The sequence below is a fragment of the Odocoileus virginianus genome, chromosome 9 (genome assembly GCF_023699985.2).
Source record: "Odocoileus virginianus isolate 20LAN1187 ecotype Illinois chromosome 9, Ovbor_1.2, whole genome shotgun sequence".
Classification (NCBI taxonomy): Eukaryota; Metazoa; Chordata; class Mammalia; order Artiodactyla; family Cervidae; genus Odocoileus; species Odocoileus virginianus.
Window position 1 is genome coordinate 59,550,072 of NC_069682.1, and position 19,186 is coordinate 59,569,257.

Here is a 19,186-nt window from a genome sequence, read left to right on the forward strand (position 1 = left end):
GGAAAACTGGAACATGATCACAGTTTAAATTTTAAAAATAATAGCCATCTGGCTACTGAGTGAAGAATGGATGGAGGGAGTGAGGAGTGGCAGCAGGGAGACCAGTGAGGAGGCTGCCGCAGTTAACCAGGTGAATGCAGACAGTAGCTTGGCTCAGTATGGTGGACAGAAATAGGTGGATTGAAGAGATATTTTGGAGGTAGCATTGATCATTTGTTTCCCAAATTCCACTATTTCTTATGCCTGGCACTCAGACCCTGGCTCTTATAAAAGTCTGAGACTTTCATTAATAAAAAATTGAGACAGAAACTGAGAGCAAAAAAACCTCAGACTGAGGAGTAGATAAAATCTCTAAATCTTTAAACACAACTGAAACTGAAGGAGGACTTCCCTAGTGGTCCAGTGGTTAAGAATCCACCTTCCAATGCAGGGGATGTGGGTTTGATCCCTGGCCACGGAACTAAGATCCTAGATGCCAAGGGGCAGTTATGCCTGTATGCGGCAACTACTGAGCTCTAAAGCGTGTGCACTGCAACAGAGAAGTCCATAAGCACAACAAATAGCCCCTATACAAACACACACACACACACACACACACACACACACACACACACACACACACACACACACATAGCGCAAACTCAACTGAAACCTTTCCCCCTCCCTGGCTGCCTGATGAGTAGCTGCCATTATGTGACATGGTAACCAGCCAGGCAAGGAAATTCATGACTCTCCAAACTGTTGCACACCGAGTCAGTGGTGATACTGGGCCCAGAAAACAGGGTTCTCAACGTCTGTCTCCTATACTAGCTGCCTCTTGTTTCTGGGCTGGGTCTCTGGTGAAGCCCCTTGGGAAATCCATACCTGTTCCCTCATCAGCCCTTGGACCCAAGTATTATAAAGCCCCAAAAGGAACCAGAGATCTGGTCTTACATAGTGCCCTGAGGACAAATTTCTTGTACCTGGTACCTCAAGACCTCTCAATTTCCTTCCTGTCCCCTACCACAAATCCCCACCATTGCAAAAGTCATCCTGTTAGGAAGACCAAGTTATAAACTAGGCCTCCAAAGGCTTAAACTGACTCTGCTTCCCCCAGCCTCTTCTCTCTAAACCTTTCTCCCTCCTTAAAGGAGCCATCCCTCCCCCAATTATGCATCCAGACCCTTCATGCCCTCCCCCCAAGTACACACTGCTCCTCTGGGAAAGAAGATGGGTATAGAGGGCTTTGTTTACTGCTTCCTAGAATTCATTCTTTCTTTCCCTTTTCCAAACAGGACCCTGAATTTTCAGCCATGTGATCTGAGTAAGATTGACCTCACCCTCATTTGCAGGAATGGGGCCTAAGTGGCTTTAACTAACCAATACATCCCACATCCCTAGCCACAGTAATTGATGTAGGCATGAGTACATGATCCAAGTCAGGTCAGTCAAAGTCAACAAGACTCCGTTCTGGAATCTTGGATTGAGTCATTTGGGCAATGGCCTTTTCTTTTCTGCCGAGTTTGAGCTTAGAAGCACCCAGACCCAGGAGCAGCTGGTAGCTTGAGATAAAATAAGGTAAGGCCACGACTAAGGCCTGACTGATTCTATTGGTCAAGATACAACGAACCCAGTTTTCAGTTGAATGTTTATTACTTACATAGTCAGCAAGAAGAATAAGCCATGTTTCCATGACCCTTGCTCCACACACCAAAAAGGATGACACTGAAACAAAAGAGGCTGAACAACTGCAACATGAATGTAGGGTACCCTATTGCTGAGGAGCCAATTCTGGAGCACAGTTAGCAGGTTTTATATTCTGCAACTCCATTCTGAGTAGAGTAGGGAAGAAAGTCCCACAGCTCATCAGAACCTGGGAAGCAATAAGAAAACTGTCTCAGGGCAGCCTCCCATGGGAAATAGGGAGGCAAGTGGAAGATGCTCTCATAACCTTACAAGCCTTCCACTCTCTCATGTTCTGGAAGGATCAATAAGCATTCTGCCAAGACTTAGATAAGCTGTTCAAACTTTTGCCAGTGTGCTCTATATGAATGAATGTACGCAAGGTAACCGTGGTGTCCTGGCAGAGAACTTCCCCAACAGTATCACATGGGGAAGGAGAGGGCCTGTCAAGAATTAAGCTAATTCCTAGGAAGTGCTTTGGAAAAATTAGAAAAGACTGGATCTAAGTTCCATTATTTGAGCCACTGAATCAAGCCTTGCCTGCAGCAATTATTTTTTTTTTAATATGTATTTACTTTTGGCTGCTCCAGGTCTTCATTACTGCATGGGCTTTCTCCAAGTGCAGCGAACGGGGGCTACTCTTCCTTGTGGCCTGTGGGTTTCTCACTGTGGTGGCTTCTCTTTTTGTGGAGCACAGGCTCTAGGCACATGGGCTTTAGTAGTTGGAGCTTGAAGGTTCTAGAATAGGCAGGCTCAGTAGTTGTGGTGCACGGACTTAGTAGCCCCATGGTAAGTGGGATCTTCCTGGATCAGGGATCTAACCTATGTTGCCTGCACTGGCAGGCAGATTCTTAACCACTGAGCCATGAGGGAAGTCCCTGTAGCAATTATTGATGGACATTTCACCAATTTCCTTTTTCTAATTTAATCTAGCTTGAGTTCAAAACAATCAAAACACTTGTGATCAAAACAACAGATAAGTTCTAGATTGGTTCTAGATTTAAGTGTAGAATAGATTTAAGTGTAAAATAGATGTAGGTAGGTATAGATATAGATAGGTATCAACCAAATAAGATACCAATTGTATCTTAACCAATACAACAGAAGATGGAACTCAGCCTTCCAAAGAACTCTCCTATTCTTCCCTGATTTCAGTTACCAACTGCATGTTGATAACTCTCAGATCTTTATCTCCAGCCCAGATTTCTCTTGTTGACATTCAGACATTTTGTATCAAACTACCTCCTAGACATTGCCATCTGGATATCCCAAAGTCACCTTAAACTCCAAGTATCTAAAACTGAGCTCATGATCTTCTTTCCAACAGCTCACTCTTCTTAATTCCTTATCTCTGTGAACGGCAGCATTAATCTTTCAGTATCTCAGCCAGAAACCTAGGAATCAGCCTTGATACCTCGCACTTTCCCATCCCTTATACACTTTTAAGCTTTGACCTAAATATCAGTCAAATCTACCTACTCCTCTCTATCTTCACTGCCACCACTCTAATCTAAGCCACCAGCATTTCTCACCTACACATGTAGCTGCTGTTCTCTCTTGACTGGTCACCTGCTGCCACCCACCATCCTCCAGGCATTCTTCATGCCTGACATTAATTGAATGAATGAAGGGACAAGTGAATATCACTAACCCCTCACTTACAATCCTTCACTGGTTTTCTTTTACACTTAAATCTATTTTACATTTAAATCTATTCTACGCTTAAATCTAGAACCAAAGTCATGGAACTTCCCTGATGGTCTAGTGGCTAAGACTCTGTTCTCCCAATTCAGGGGGCCCGGGTTTGATCTCTGGTCGAGGAACTAGGGTTTCCCTGGTGATTGGAACGGTAAAGAATCTGCCTGCAACTCAGGAGACCTGGATTCAGTCTCTGGGTCAGGAAGATCCCTGGAGAAGGAAATGGCAACCCACTCCAGTATTCTTGCCTGAAAAATTCCATGCATAGAGGAGCCTGATGGGTTATAGTCCATGGGGTCACAAAGAGTCAGACACGACTGAGTGACTAACTTTCTTTCAAGGAACGAGATCCCACATGCCACAACTCAGATCCAGCACAGCCAAATAAAAATAAATAAATATTAAAAAGAAACCAAAGTCCCCTTGTAAGACTGCTTACAAGGGCCAACATGATCTATCCCCCTACCTACCTCCCTTGCCTCATCCCTCACTTTTCTGCCCTATTTGCATCAGAAAAAATAAATTATCAGTGATCATGCCCTTGGCACGTTATACTTTGTACATCCCAACAGCACCTGTTCTCATTTGGCAAAGTCCCACTTATCCTTCAAGGCTTATTCTTAGTCTCCTTCTCTGTGAAGACTTTGATTTCATCAAGGAATCTGTTCTTTCAATATGCTTCCAAAGCACTTAGCAGCTGCCTCTAACCTGCACTCGATAATCACTATCTGATAATTCTGTGATCTGAAGTACATGGAAGTCTTATTCTTCTGTGCATTTTGTCTACTGAATCTTTTTTTTTCCTCAGTGACAAGCTGTTTATTGAATTTTGCAGCAGTATGGGGTATCTTATTTTATATTAGAACCCCAGGATTCAGAGAGGTGATAAAGTGGCAATGGTGAAATGGACAATCTAGTCTCCCAGAACCTGCCATTCTACCCCTGATTCTGCAATAGCTGCCAGGTGGATCATGCTGCCGCTGGAACCGTCCTGTTTCATGGCCAAAGATAGAGTATTGGCAGTGGATTGCAGACATTCTTTCTTGGTCATGCCTTCCTGGTAGGTAGCTTCAACATAGCCATAGATATAAGAGCTCCCAGAGTCCCCAGTGGTGAAGGCCTCCTTACCATCATACCCTCCATGGGTACCGAGGACACCTGTCCCCCTTCTTGGGAGCCCCAGCCCTCAATGATGGTTCCTGCCATCAGGTCTTCTTGGTATCAGTAACACATCTCCTTAAGGAGGTTGGCCACCATGTGTACCAGTGGAGGTTCAGTCAGCTCAACGCAGTCAAACCAAGCTGATAAGTGACTGCATCAGCTTCTGCCTGAGTATCAGCTGCTAAGCCCGAGTGGCAACAGAAAATACACCTGTGGATAGGGGTCAGCTTGTCAGTCACTTCATTGGCGGTTTATGACTCCGTGGTTGTTCTGGAGCTGGCTTCTAGAATCATGTCCCCATCAAATTGCATGGCCATGATAGGGATCCCTGTGGAGACTTCCTGGTTTTCCCAGTCAGAGGCAATGGCCTCAGGATCCCAGACTGGTGCTGGCGCCCCTCCCCGAGCAGCTGCTAAGGTGGCCACCATCTTCCTGCACCAATATTGCTATGTCAACTGAACCTTACTCGTGATGGATTGTTTCCTTGTATATTTTAGCAGTTGTTTCCTTGTAGATTATTAGCTGTTTAGAAGGGCTCTATATATAGGAATTCTGTGTAACCTGCAATGGTTGGGGGAGGAAGGGGGGGTCCATGGAGGAGATCTGGAGAAGATTTGCATTAGTTTCTGCTAGGAATTTGAGAGGTACTTTTGGAGTAGATCTCCTTAATTGTTAATTTCTCAGCCTTGGAGTTTCCTAGATATGCAGGCAATGTAAATATGAACCCCACACTCATCACCTCATTTTCTTCAAGGGCAAGCATGCAATTTCAAATTCTTGAAGATAGTTTCTTTGCCCCAACCAAAGACCAGTTTGTTTGGACTTATATCCCTTTCGTCCTCTTTGTTAAGGACATATATTTTTTTTTGTCTTCTTTTGTCTTCTGTACTCAGACATTTGTTTGTTTTCCCCTCGTCTACACTTTCACTGTTGGTACAGCCCTTTAAGTGTCCTAGGTTTATCAAGGATCTCAGTTACAACCCTTAACTTTGTATAAGTCAAAGCCTTCATCTCCCCCGAATATCTGTTAAAACCCAAATGGTTGCAGGTCCATTTGTGCATTTAAGAGGATGTTTATTGTTTTTATCTCCAGCAGTTCCATTTGCTGTGTAGCAGGAAGTTCCAGATATTATCAGAAAAGGAAGTCCAACTCAATAGTTAGTAGACGGAATTGTCACTGTCTGTTTACTTGTCTATTTTCTCCATGAGTATCAAGCCCAGGGCAGAGACAGGGTCTGACTCATCTCCGGCTCAAGACACCCATCTAAGAAACTTCACACAGAGCAGAAGCTCAGGGCATTTGTTGACACCAAACTTCCGTTCAAACACCCCTATTGATGGCGAGCTCAGTTTCTCCCACTCCCAAAGTAATCTTTCCTTTGGAGAGAGTTGTGTTACCTGGGTGACTATCTGGCTAGTGGGGGACAGCCCTGCCCCTTTTCTGTGTTTATTCTTCCCAACAGTTAGCTTACCCATTCAGATTCTGCAGAGTAGGGCTCAGGGTCTGGATGATCCCAGTGATAACCCGTACTTTGAGCTTTGTTCCAGGAGAAAGCACATGGGCAGGTTCAAGAGCAGGTGGCGCAGTGGTAAAGAATCTGCCTACAAATTCAGGAGATGCCAGAGACGTGGGTTCGATCCCTGGGTCAGGAAGATCCCCCCTGGAGTAGGAAATGGCAACCCACTCCAGTATTTTTGCTTGGAAAATTCCACGGTCAGAGGAGCCTGGTGGGCTACAGTCCAAGGGGGTCACAAAGAGTCAGACACAACTGAGTGAACACACACAAAGTTCTCATGCACTGTTAGTGGAAGTCTAAACTGTTGCAACATTTTGGAAGAGCAACTTGACAACGTCTATTGAAATTTTAAGTATGTATAACTATCAATCTTGCAATTTACTTCTCTGAATCTATTCTATTCGTATTAATACAAGAAGAGTTACTGCAGCATTGTTCGTGGAAGCAAAAAATTGAAACCCAACCAAATGTCCATCAATATGCTTTCAACTAAATAAAATTTCCACAGCCATAGCAGTGGGAAATTGTAAGATGGTCTTTGTTTTTAATGAGGAAGATCTACGCATGTTGACATAAGTAGAACTCCAGTGTCATATTACTGAGTGAAAAATGTGAGTCTGCAGAACAGAGTATATCATATGACATACTAACAAGAAACAAACAAACTCATAAGCAGTATAAATTGGTACATCTTGAAGGCTATTTGGCAGTTTCTATCAACTTTTAAAATGCTGTTTAAACTTTTAAAATAACCTCAGCTGACTAATCCCCACTAATAAGTATTCATCTTACAAATAAATATGCAAAATAATGGATAAAATATTTAATTGAAGCATTGTTTGTAATAAAATATTAGAAACAACTTTTCTTTCCATAGGGGACTGCATAAATATAATGGGATACCATGTATGTGTGAAAAAGGAGGCTATTTTCCATACTGATTAAAAAAAAGTCTGAAAAATATACCATAAAATGAAGAAAAACAAGGTGGAGAAGTCTTTCTTTGTTAGAAAATACATATACGTATATACACATTGAGTTTTAAATGCTAGACTATCTCTGGAAGGAATTACAAGAAGCTAGAATTGGTGGTTGCCTTTAGGGGAGTAAAGCGACAATTGGGAACAGAGAAGAGAGGGACACCCACTTTTTTCTGTTTTCCCTATTGAACCTTTGGAATTTTGATCTCTGTCTCTGCAATTGTCAGTTCATAAAATTTTTTAAAGTATAGTTCTTCTAAAACTAGAAGCAAATCAAGCCCTTTGAAGCAATGTACTTCCTGTGTGTACATACATGTGTTGTGTAGAAACAAGGAAAACTCCAAATCAGGAGCAGTAGTGGAAGGTCTCTGGGAGGTCAAGGATGGCCCTGACTTTATTTTGTTTTTTATAATTTTTTAAAAATTACAAAGTCTGCTTGGATTTTATATAATACTTTATATAAATTGTTACATGATTTTAATTAAAAAATTTTTTTAAATTTTCTGACTGCACCATGTAGCATGTGGGACCCTAGTTTCCTGCACCTTCTGCAATGGAAACATGGAGTCTTAACCAATGGATTACCAGGGAAGTCCTTAAATACATTTTAATTTTTAAAAATAGACTTCAGGAGATTTTCCTGATGATCTATTGGCTAGGAATCTGTCTGCCAATGCAGGCAACGCAGGTTTGATCCCTGATAGCGGAACTAAAATCCCACATGCCGTGGGGCAACTAAGCTCAAGTACTGGAATAAAGAGACAAATAAATAAATATTTTTTAAAAATAAACATCAGGTGGATAGAATGCAACTACACCCAGGCAAAGGAGTGAGGCTGACCCTCTCCTTTCTGAGAGAAGGATTCACCTCATGCCATTTGTCCCACCTGCCTTCCCCAAGGACACCCTGGCTCAGATTGGGGCACCCAGGTTACACCTAGCATCATTCTAGAGAGCTTCTCCTGACACCTCTTACCTACATGGCTCCCTGTCTCCAGTGTCTGGGAGTCTCTGGTTTTCAGAGCTGACTGTCTGTAGGGTCCTATTTTTACAGGGTCTCGTTGATATGAGGTTGAGCAGGGTCAGCCCAGGAAACTTGGGACACCTGGCTCTAGGATCTTACCTCTCTGGTGTCCCCTTCAATGCCCCATCACCCTTCTCCCCACCTCCCAATCTGTGTTTTTCTCAGAATGCTCACTGGATAGAAGGTGTCTGAAAAACCCATTTGACTAAATGGGTAAGGATTGAGTGCTCCCTTTCTCTTGACTAGTTGCATTTTAGGAGGCATCTAGAGAGGGCAAGGCTTGGGAACTTCCCTGGTGGTCCAGTGGTTAAGACTCCATGTTGCCAATGCCGGGGGCACAAGTTTGATCCCTGGTCAGGGGACTAAGATCCCACATGCCACAAGGCATGGCCAAAAGATTAAAAAAAAAAAAAACATGGCAATGCTTAACTGTGAGGGAGGACCCAGTCAATGGTGGAATATCTGGCAGTAGTGAGGAAGGGATCCTGAAGCAAAAGGTTTTTGCTGTCACTCTTAGGTCATTTTATAGGTAATGCTATATAGCATTACCATATAGCACTTTAGAGCTATACGGACTCTGGAGTCAGGCCGATAGGGTTCATATCCATCTGTCATTTGTGCATGCATGCTAAGTTGCTTTAGTCATGTCTGGCTGTGTGACCCTGTGGACTGCAGCCTGCCAGGTTCCACTGTAGGGGGGAATTTTCTGTCAAACCTTGGGCAGATAACTCAAAGTCCCCATGCCTGAGTTCCCAAACCTGCAAGATGGGGACCACAAAAGGAGCTTCTTCAAAGGACAGTAGTGAAGCTATATTGAGATCTTACATGCAAAGCCTTTAGAACATCTCCTGGAACAGAGAAAGCGAGCAAGCAGTGTCAGCCATGGTTATTATTACTCGTACAAATGCTTTTTTTTTTTTTTTTCTTTTTTAAAGGGCATAAATTAAAAAGCTTTTATAGTCCCTGCAAGAAAAATCCAATCTGGCACGTCAACACAGCACCTGGATAGACACCAAAGAGGTATTAGTCACCAGCTTTGTAATCCCACCCAAGTCAGGAACAGTGGTCATGACACAGTGAACAAAAGTCTAAATGAAATGATGTCCTGACCAAAATCTGTGACTACTTCATCTCAGAGGTGCAAACATCTGACCTGGGAGTTATGAATGGCTAAACTCAGAGGAGCTGGTGCAAGTTGACTGTGCATGTAGGTCAGTGGTCACATTGTATTTTCTTAACTAAATTGAGTAAATATATTTCAATGTTGCCTTTTTTTTTTTTTTAATCACTTTTTTAAGGTATAATCAATTTTGACAAATATATATACCCTACCATCCCACAATCAAAAGAGAACACTTCTACCTTTCTAGAAAGATCCCTCACTCCCCTTTGTAGTCAGTCCTTCCACCCATCCCCAGGAAGCTATGGATCTGCTTCCTGTCAGTATGTATTACTTTTGCCTGTTCTAGATATTCTTATAATGGAATCTTATGGTATGTACTCTTTTGCTTCTGGTTTCTTCTGTAAAGCATGATATATTTTTTTAACATTTATTTTTATTTATTTTTGGCTGTGCTGGGTCTTTGTTGCTGTGCATAGGTTTTCTCTAGCTGCAGCGAGTAGGGGTTATCTAGTTGCAATGTGTAGGTTTCTCACTGCAGTGGCTTCTCTTGTTTCGGAGCACAGGCTCTAGGGTATGCAGGCTTCAATAGTGTGGCCCACAGGCTTAGCTGCCTTGTGGCATGTGGGATCTTCCTGGACCAGGGATCTAACCCATGTCCCCTGCATTGGCAGGCAGATTCCCAACCACTGGACCCCCAGGGAAGTCCTACATTTTGAGAGAATAAAGATGAACTGAGTTTGAACTCTAGGAGGAGAGGGTGAAGAGGTTAGACCTGGAGGTAGAAGCCTCAAGTTCCTGTTCTGTCCCTCTTGCTCACATATTCTGTTCCCTGGGCTAGTCCTACCCTCTCATCCAGACTTCAGTTCCCATATTTGTAAATTTATGGCATTAGATGATCTCTAAATAACCATTCCATGCAATTCTATTACAGGTAGAAGGATTTCTTCTCCTTCAAGAAGGTACTTTTTTTTTTTAAGGTTCATAGGTAAGGTCCTGCCCCAGGATCTTAGAGTAGACCCAGTGAATTCCTCTGGCAGAAAGGTAGGGCAAAGTCCTACCAACTAGCAATGAAGAAACAGAAAACCAACTAACAATGAAGAATAAGCAGGGAGACCCCAGGAAAGTCTAGGAATAGATCAATAAGTATTTACACTCTACTCAGAGCCTCGGCTTCCCAGGTGTTGGGCTCAGTGGTAAAGAACCCATCTGCCAAAACAGGAGACACAAGAGATGTGGGGTTTGATCCCTGAGCAGGAGGAAATGACAACCCACTCCAGTATTCTTCCCTGGGAAATCACAGGGACAGAGGAGGCTGGTAGGCTACAGTTCAAAGCGTTGTAGAGTGTCAGTCATGACTGAATGACCGCGCACATGCACAGGGCCTCTATCTCTGGCTTTTCTGCCCACAGCTCCGAGCAGGAGGCTTTTGGCTGGAATCAAGAGAGTCGGCCTGGAGGATTTTTAAGATGCAGGAAGAGTTCCAAGGACTTCAGAGAGCAGGCCATGGTGAAGGGCTGAAGCTGCCACTCTGGGCCCCAACAACAGGGTGGGCAGAACTGAGGGAAAAGGCAGTAGGAAGAGCTTGATCCAGAGAATGGATCAGAATCTGTCAAAAACATCATTGAGTCCAAAAGCTCCCAGTATCCAAATAAATCCAAGGGTTCCAAGTGGTTCAGGCTTAGCACCTTTAACATCATGTTCAAGAACTGCAGTATGAAGGGCAAATTGTTGCAAACAAACTAAAGGTTTAAATATTGGGGACTATCTGAATAAACTTCAATCCATCCTTAATATGAGACAATGAAATACTATGTGGCTGTTAACAAATAATTAGGCAGCTCTGTATATACTGCTAGGGACTGTCCTCCAACTTGTACTATTAAATTTAAAAAAAAAGCAAATTTCAGAAAAGTGTGCATAGTACACTATCATTTGTGTTCAAAACAGGGGGATCATACTTACATATGCATGCTTGTACATGCAGAGATTATTTCTGACAGTTTACACAAGAAGCTGGTAACAGCGGTCCCCCCTAGGGACTAGAAGTTGATTGGAGGGTCCTAAAGGCAAAAATGGGAAGGAAACTTTTACCCTTTTGTTCTCTGAGATTTCAAATCATGTCCATTTTAACCTATTCAGAAATGGATAAAAATGTAGTAAATTCAAGAACAATAGTCCAGCTCCCAAGAGCAATTTAAAAATGACTCTAATATTTATCTGTAACTCTCAAAAGACATCAAAGGGTCTCCACCCCTTGTCAACACTCTTGAGAATCTCCTTTGTTCTCACCAGTTCTCAAGCCCCACTGCTGCCTCTCCGTGTTGCTCACTTACCAAATCTGTCATTTCCCATCAGAAACTGTCCCCCTCCGCCCTTTTCCACAAGTCTTGCTTTTTTCTTTCCTTCCTTCTTTCCTGTCACTTCTCCGTCCTGTTTCTGTCTTCCTGTTATCCCAATTCTCTACCTAAAACGCCTGGAAAGTGGTCAGACAAGACAAAACTCTCCTTAGAAAGCAACAGGCAGAAAAAAAGTGAGCAAGCAAAGGAATTTCCCGTGTGTGTGTGCCAAGTGGCTTCAGTCATGTCTGACTCTTTGCGACCCTATGGACTGTAACCCGCCGGGCTCCTCTGTCCAAGGGATTCTTCAGGCAAGCATACTGGACTGGGTTGCCATGCCCTCATCCAGAGGAATCTTTTTGACCAGGGATCAAACCCGTATCTCCTGCAGCTCCTGCATTACAGGCGGATTCTTTACCACTGAGCCACTGGGGAAGCCCCAAAGGAATTCCCCGTCATGCCCCTATTGTGCAGACAGAGAAACAGAGGCCCACTGAAGGATAGAGAATCACCCAAAGCAAGGCAGAAGCAGAGCCAAGACAGGGGTGAGGGGCTCCTGATATGTATATATAAATATATAAATATATATAATATTTATTTATTTGGCAGTGCCATATCTTAAGTTGCAGCATACAGAATCTTCTGTCTTCCTTGAGGCATGCAGGATCTTTTGTTGCAGCATGTGGGATCTAGTTCCCTGATCAAGGATCAAACCTGATCCCTCTGCATTGAGAGCATAGAGTCTTAATCACTGGACGACCAGGGAAGTCCTAGAGGGTTCCTGATTTGAATCATACTCCTGGCCATTCAACCCCAAGGTCAACTTCTACTCATCCTTCAAAGTCCATCTCAGATGTCCTCTTTTCCAGGAAGGCTTCTGTGGATCTCTTTTTTTCCCCCAGATTCCCCTAGTTCCTTGTTCTAATCATTATCCTAGCCTCTTGGGCTTCCCTTGTGGCTCAGCTGGTAAAGAATCCCCCTGTAATATGGGAGACCTGAGTTTGATTCCTGGCTTGGGAAGATCCCCTGGAGAAGGAAAAGGCTACCCACTCCAGTATTCTGGCCTGGAGAATTCCATGGACTGTATAGTCCATGGGGTCACAAAGGGTTGGGCACGACTGAGTGACTTTCACAGCCCTATCTCCTGCATTTTAAAGTCTTTGATCGTGTTTCTGTTTACACTGAAGGGGCTTCCCGTTGGCACTAGTGGTAAAAGACCTGCCTGCCAATGCAGGAGACATAACAGACATGGATTTGATCTCTGTGTTGGGAAGACCCCCTAGAGAAGGGCATGGGTCTTTTCACAAGACTTTGAGGATCAAGTGATTCCAAGCCAAGAAACAAAAGCAGAATTGTCCCATTCCTCAATGGATTCGAATGAAAACTGGTAATAAAATCAGGTACAACTCCAAGAGAAGACACTGGAGAAGAACCAAGCTGGGTGTGTAAGAAACCTCCTATATAAAGTGTCACACATGCTGTGTGTTAAGATCACTTGTATGTTAACCAACCAAGTCACAGTGAGAACATCACTACTGTCTGAATAGCTTATGGGGGAGATGGAATGCTTGGCTCCTGATGTTTCCTGTTTCTTCACTAGCAGTCTATGAGGCTCAGTAATAAATATGTGAAACTTAAAAAAAAAGGAAATGTAGACTTGTAAGGGACCTATCTTACAGTGAGTTACATGAATGTATGCATCTGTCAAAATTTATTGAACCCTACATTTATGACTTGTGCACTGTAATTTAATCTCCAAAACAAGACAAAATGATCTTGTAAAAAAAAAAAAAAAGAGAATAAAGTGTGGACAAATTAAGGGGGGCGGGGGGAGAAGGGCATGGGAACCCACTCCAGTATTTTTGCCTGGATAATGCTATGGATAAAGGAGACTGGCGGGCTTCAGCCCATAGGGTAGCAAAGAGTAGAACACAACTGATGCAACTTAGCATGTTACACTGAAAGAGATTCTCTAGGATAAAAAAGGTTAGGTATTTCCTGGAAAGAAACTAGGCATTCCTGAGTATGTGGTGAATTCAAAGTGTACAGTGCTCTAAGAGACAGGCAGACAATGTGTTTGTTTTGGAGGTTCTGAGGAATGAGAGGTTAATTCTTTTCAAAGAGAGCTTGGAGAACTTACTGGAGGAAGTGCCTTTGGCTGGATTTGCCTCCCACATATGCAAATTACTTGATTTCAACTATATGACTTCAGCAAAAGAAAGTATTTGCACTAAGACAAAATGTACTATAGTAAGATGAATAACTCAAGCTGTTTCTTAATTTTCATGCAAAAAACTTTTCAGCACACATGTAGTGTTGAAATAGTGTTCAACACACTATTACTGTCTAACAAACTTCCATAGGTTAAGGGACTCAAGACAATACCAATTTGTCTTTTTCCCTCCTGGGTGAATACAGTTTTTTTTAATTAAGTTAAAAATTTTTTTTTTATTTTGTATTGGAGTATAGCTGATTAACAATGTTGTATTAGTTTCAGGTGTACAGCAGAGTGATTCAGGGATATATATATACATGCATCTATTCTTCAAATTATTTTCCTATTTAGGTTGTTATGTAATTTTGAAAAGAATTCCCTGTGCTATACAGTCAGTTGGTCCTTAACAACACCCGTTGTTAGCTCAGAGTTCTGGAAATCAGACCAGGGATAGCTCACCTGGGTTCTCTGGTCAGGGATTCACAAGGCTGAAATCAAGCCTGTGTTCTCATCTGGAGACCCAAATAGGGAAAGTTTGGCCCTAGGCTCCCTCGGGTTATGGGCAGAATTCATTTTCTTGCTGCCGTAATACTAAGATTTCCATTTTCTTAGTCTTTTGGGCAGGGACCACCCTCAGGTTCCAGAAGTCCCTCTTGGGTCCTTGCATGCGGCCATCTTCACAACACAGCAGTCTGCTCCTTCAAGGCCAACATAAGAGGGTCTGCTGCTCAAGAAAATGACTTTTTAAAAAAATACGGTATATTTTTTCACACACAGCCTTTATATTTGTATGTTATTTATTATCGAACATATAAGCATATAGAATACGGAGCCAGCCATTTTGCAAATGAGAAAACTGAGGCCCAGACAAAGAAAGTGACTTGGACAATGAACCTAGGATAGAACCAGGATTGAAATCTGGATTTACTGACAATCAGGCCAAGGTTTTTTTCGTGGTGTACACGCACAAACACACACACCACAGTTACACCCAATTCAAACATCTCTTGGTTGAACAACAAAGTTTTTTGAGTATAGTTTCTAGGGACGTGCCCCTTGGTTAAGGTATAGGTCAGTCTTTTCGGGGAATATGGGGATTATGTTTGCCTTAGCTGGCTTTACCAATTAAATTTGTTTCCCTCACTGTCTCAGTTTTTTCACCAGTAAAATGAGAAGAATAAATTTTATCTATATTAGGGGGTTGTTGTGGAGATTAAAGGAGTTATCAACACAGGTAAGGATCTAGAATGGGCTTCCCAGGTGGCGCTAGTGCTAAAGATCCCACTTGCCAATGCAGGGGACATAAGAGACATGGGATCCATCCCTGGGTCAAGCAGATCACCTGGAGGAGGGCATGGCAGCCCACTCCAGTATGCTTCCCTGGAGAATCCCATGGACAGAGGAACCTGGAGGGTTACAGTCCATAGGGTCACAAATAGTCAGACACAACTGAAGCAATTTAGCAAGGGTTTATAATAATACCTGGCACATAGAGGTCCTAAGAGTGTCATCATTAATATAGTTTAGCTCTGTAAATCTAGGGCTAGTTCAGGGTGGGGGGTTGTATTTCTAGAGTGATCAGGACCTTCTGGTTTCATCAGATTCCAAACTGCCCACCAGGCTTGTCTCAGCCTTGCCCTCTATCTCAGAGGGGAAGAGGAGAGAGGGCAGTGGTGAGCTAGTTCTTCAGTGGGCTCATAACTTAGAGTACGTGCAAGATCCCATGAGGGATACAGCCAGGCTGACACATCTCTGCCCTCTGAAGTGGGGGAAGCCCAAGCCATTAGGGAGCCCCCAGAGTTCGGTAAAGGCAAGCCCAAGGCCCAGATAGAAGACAGGCCTCTTGACCTCCAACCCTGGAGCCTGTAAAACTGGGCTAGTTTTGGGACTTCCTGGTGGTCCAGGGGTTAAGACTCTGTGCTGCCAGTGCAGAGGACATGAGTTTGATCTCTGGTTGGGAAACTAAGATCCCATGTGCCCTGCAGCCAAAAAGGAAACATTCGGCAGGTGCTTACATCTGGGCAAGGATTAGAAGGGCATGAGCATCTGTTAACTCTGCAAATGTGAGCTCATGTGTACATGTATGTTTGTACATGGATGCCTTCATGTATACACATAGATGCCCGTGTGTATGTGTATGTACAGGAGTGGCATCTTATGTCTGATTGGAAATGAGATTCCAGGATTACCTTCAGCATGGTGCCCAGGCCAGGCCAGGGTCCCAGAATACTAAGCCCACTCCAGCGCCAACCAAGTTCAGTAGATGACTCTGTTCAAGTAACTTAATCTCTGTGTCTCAGGGTGCCTTAGTTTCTCCACCTATAAAATGAAAGTTTGGGGATGAGCTGAGCTCTGAGGTCTTCTCCAGCCCTAACAGTACATCTCTACAGTAGAGAGGGATGGGTCCTAGGGGTTTCAGGAGGGGATTCTGCTAGGCTCAGCCACCCCACTTTCATGGTATCTTTGAGTCATGAGAAATGTAAGGCTGAGATCTGGCCTGTCTGTCTGTATACAGGGTTTATAAGATTGGGAACAGAGTCCAGGTCATTTAGGGGACCAGAGTATATGACAAGAAACCCTTTCCCTGGGCTTGGGGGACCATAATCCTGTGCCGAATAGAATGCTTCCTGTACCAGGGTTAAGGGTCCAGGTATAGGAGTCTTTTCGTGCCAATCATTTCTCTTGAGATGGCCTTTAAATTTTTTTAATTGAAATATAGTTTATTTACAATGTTGTGTTAGTTTCAGGTATACAGCAAAGTTATTCAGTTATACATACACATCAATATTATTTTTTACATTCTCTCCCATTGTAAGTTTTTATAAGATATTGAGTATAGTTCCCTGTGCTATACAGTAGGTCCTTGTTGGTTGTCTTATATATAGTAGTGTGTATATTTTAATCCCAAATTCCTAATCTATCCCCCATTCTCCAGCCTTTAACTGTTGAACCTTTGATTGAGTCTACGCTATGCTAGGCCCAGCACAGGCTGAGTGAAGTATACGGACAAAGATCCTGCCCTTGGGAGGCCCACAATCTACTTGGGAAAACACATATATACAATTAGTCATCATCACTGTTTATTGAACAAATAAATGATTGTACCGTCCATCAAGGTAGCTCTGGACACCTGGGTGGGGACAGGAAAGGTGACCTAGAGGAAGAAGGAGTAGAATCTTGAAGACAGAAAAACTGAATTCAGACAGGCCTGAACAGGGAATTCCAGGAGAAAGCTTGAGCAAAAGTATGGATGTGGGAGAGTGAAGAGACAATAGGTGTCTGAGCATAGCACAAGGTGGATGTAAGTGAGGAAGAGGAATAAAATGAGAGCACTGGGGCTGGATCATGGAAGGCCACAAATGCCGTATTAAGGGGTGTGGTACTGTGGGAGCCACAGGAGGTTTTAGTGCAGGCAAATGATGTGACAAGAGAGACGTATGAGGGATTATCCAGTTTAAGTCAGCAAAAGGTGAAGAAAGGGTATGAGGTTAGCAGGAAGCAGATGTGATGGGCAGAGGCTCAGGGTTGCAAAGAATGAGGATGGTTTGGGGATACCACTCCAAGAGCCAAAACACTGCTCCCTCACTCCTACCCCTCTTCCCCAAGCCGCTGGGTATTGTTTCCTGGTTCCTTCTCCTAGTTGCTAGGATTGAGAAGTCCCTCGGGTTTCAGATTAGGCCGGGACAGGATTTTATCAGCATAGCAGAAGCTCTGGCCTAGTTCCCTTCCCCCACAACCCCCCCTCCCAGTGAGACAGATGGGCAGTGCCCAGATTCATCCCCACCAGCCCTGCTCTACTGAGAGAGGATGCACAAACTCTGGAGATGCTGAGGATGTGTACTTGCGGTCTTTCCAGCCACTTCTCAGGCCACTGGGAATGCTGGGGGCCTAGAATATGGGACTGGAAGAATCCTGAGGGTGATGACTTTGAAAGAATCTCTAAAAGGTAACTTGGATGTTTCAGCAGATATGAAAATTGAGGCCCAGAGAGATGACACGACTTGCCTGAGGTCACACAGCAAGTTTGGGGAAAGGATAAAGCCCAGGTCTCCTGGGGGAGGCTGAAGCACCCTCAGGCTTTGATTATCTGGTGCTTGTAGAGAGTCGAGAGTGTTGGAGCCAGGAGCTATATGTTCAAATTCTGGCTTTGCCATTTACTATAACTGTGTGACCCTGATTCCTCAACTGGAAAATGGGGATAACACCTACCTTTTCAGTTGTTATGAAGAATAAAAACACATATATAGCAGTATGACACAATACCTGGCACTCAGTAAGTGCTCAAAAATGTCAGCTAATGGTCTGGCAGCAGCAATAGTTGTTGGATGTGTTACTGAGTATGAATCTATGTACTAACCATGAGATCTGTTTCCCTGTGTGGTGGTGGTATTGTTTAGTCACCCAGTTGGGTCCCACTCTCTGCAACCCCACCGACTATAGCCCGCTAGGCTCCTCTGTCCATGAAATTCTCTAGGCAAGAAAACACTTGAGTGGCTTGCCATGAGATCTATCTCAGTTTCCCCGTGTGTACATCGGGGTTAATAATCAATCAATCCCTGTCTCTCACTTTTCTGTCTTGCCCCAGTAGGAATATGGATTAAATAAGGTGTGTAAGGGCTTCCCAGGTAGCCAGTGGTGAAGAATGAGCCTGCCAATGCAAGAGAGGCAAGTTCCATCGGGAAGATCCCCTGGAGAAGAAAATGTAACCCACTCCAGTATTCTTGCCTGGGAAATCCCGTGGACAGAGGAGCCTGACAGGCCACAGCCCATGGGGCCACAAAGAGTCGGACACGACTTAGCATACACACGCACAAGATGTGTAAACTTTCCAGTGTAGAGTACTCTCTAGGTCAATGTTTATTTAGCCCAAAGCAACTCCTCTCCAAGTTCTACCGGCAAAATTTCCCTGTCAGCCTAACCAACTCTTCTATACTTCTGCGATCCCCTGGAACCAGGGAAGAGGGTTGTCCCCCACCTATTAAGCTTGCCCAGCCGAGGAAAAAAAAGAGTGGGCAAGCAGCGAGCGTGTACGTTAAGAAAGGGAGACAGAAAAGGCAGAGTCCAGAGCCGGGTGGTGGGGAGGCTGGAGTGCACGAGCGTGGTGTGGAGTTGAGAAAAGTGTACAGACTGAGGGACTTGAATGTAAGATGCAGGTGAAAGGACAAGAGAGGCGGCGGGAGAGGTGAGGGCGCTGACAGATGCGAAGGGAGTGCAGCAAGATGGGGATCTCGTAGGAACTAGTGGGAATTCCCCTCTTAGAGAGGTCCGTGGGTCGCCCAGAGGCAGGGCGGTCCAAGCTTCCAGCAGTTGTTTCTCCAGGCCTCCTCTTCCCTAGCCTGGGAGTCTGGGATCCCGGCGAGGGAGCCACTAGCCGGCTAACCGCGGAGGAGGCGGGGAGGGGGAATCCGCAGTCTGGGATTGGCCGCCGCTTGGCCGGGCGGTGACGCGAGGCGGGCGGGCCCCTTTGTGA

General features: G+C 44.1%; 2 pseudogenes; one reads left to right on the forward strand and one right to left on the reverse strand.

Moving 5' to 3' along the window:
* Positions 1–4,234: 4,234 nt before the first annotated feature.
* LOC110134575 (proteasome subunit beta type-6 pseudogene) lies at positions 4,235–4,949 on the reverse strand (annotated as a pseudogene).
* Positions 4,950–12,749: 7,800 nt separating this feature from the next.
* Positions 12,750–12,950, forward strand: LOC110134572 (large ribosomal subunit protein eL39-like; annotated as a pseudogene).
* The last annotated feature ends 6,236 nt before the right edge of the window (positions 12,951–19,186 follow it).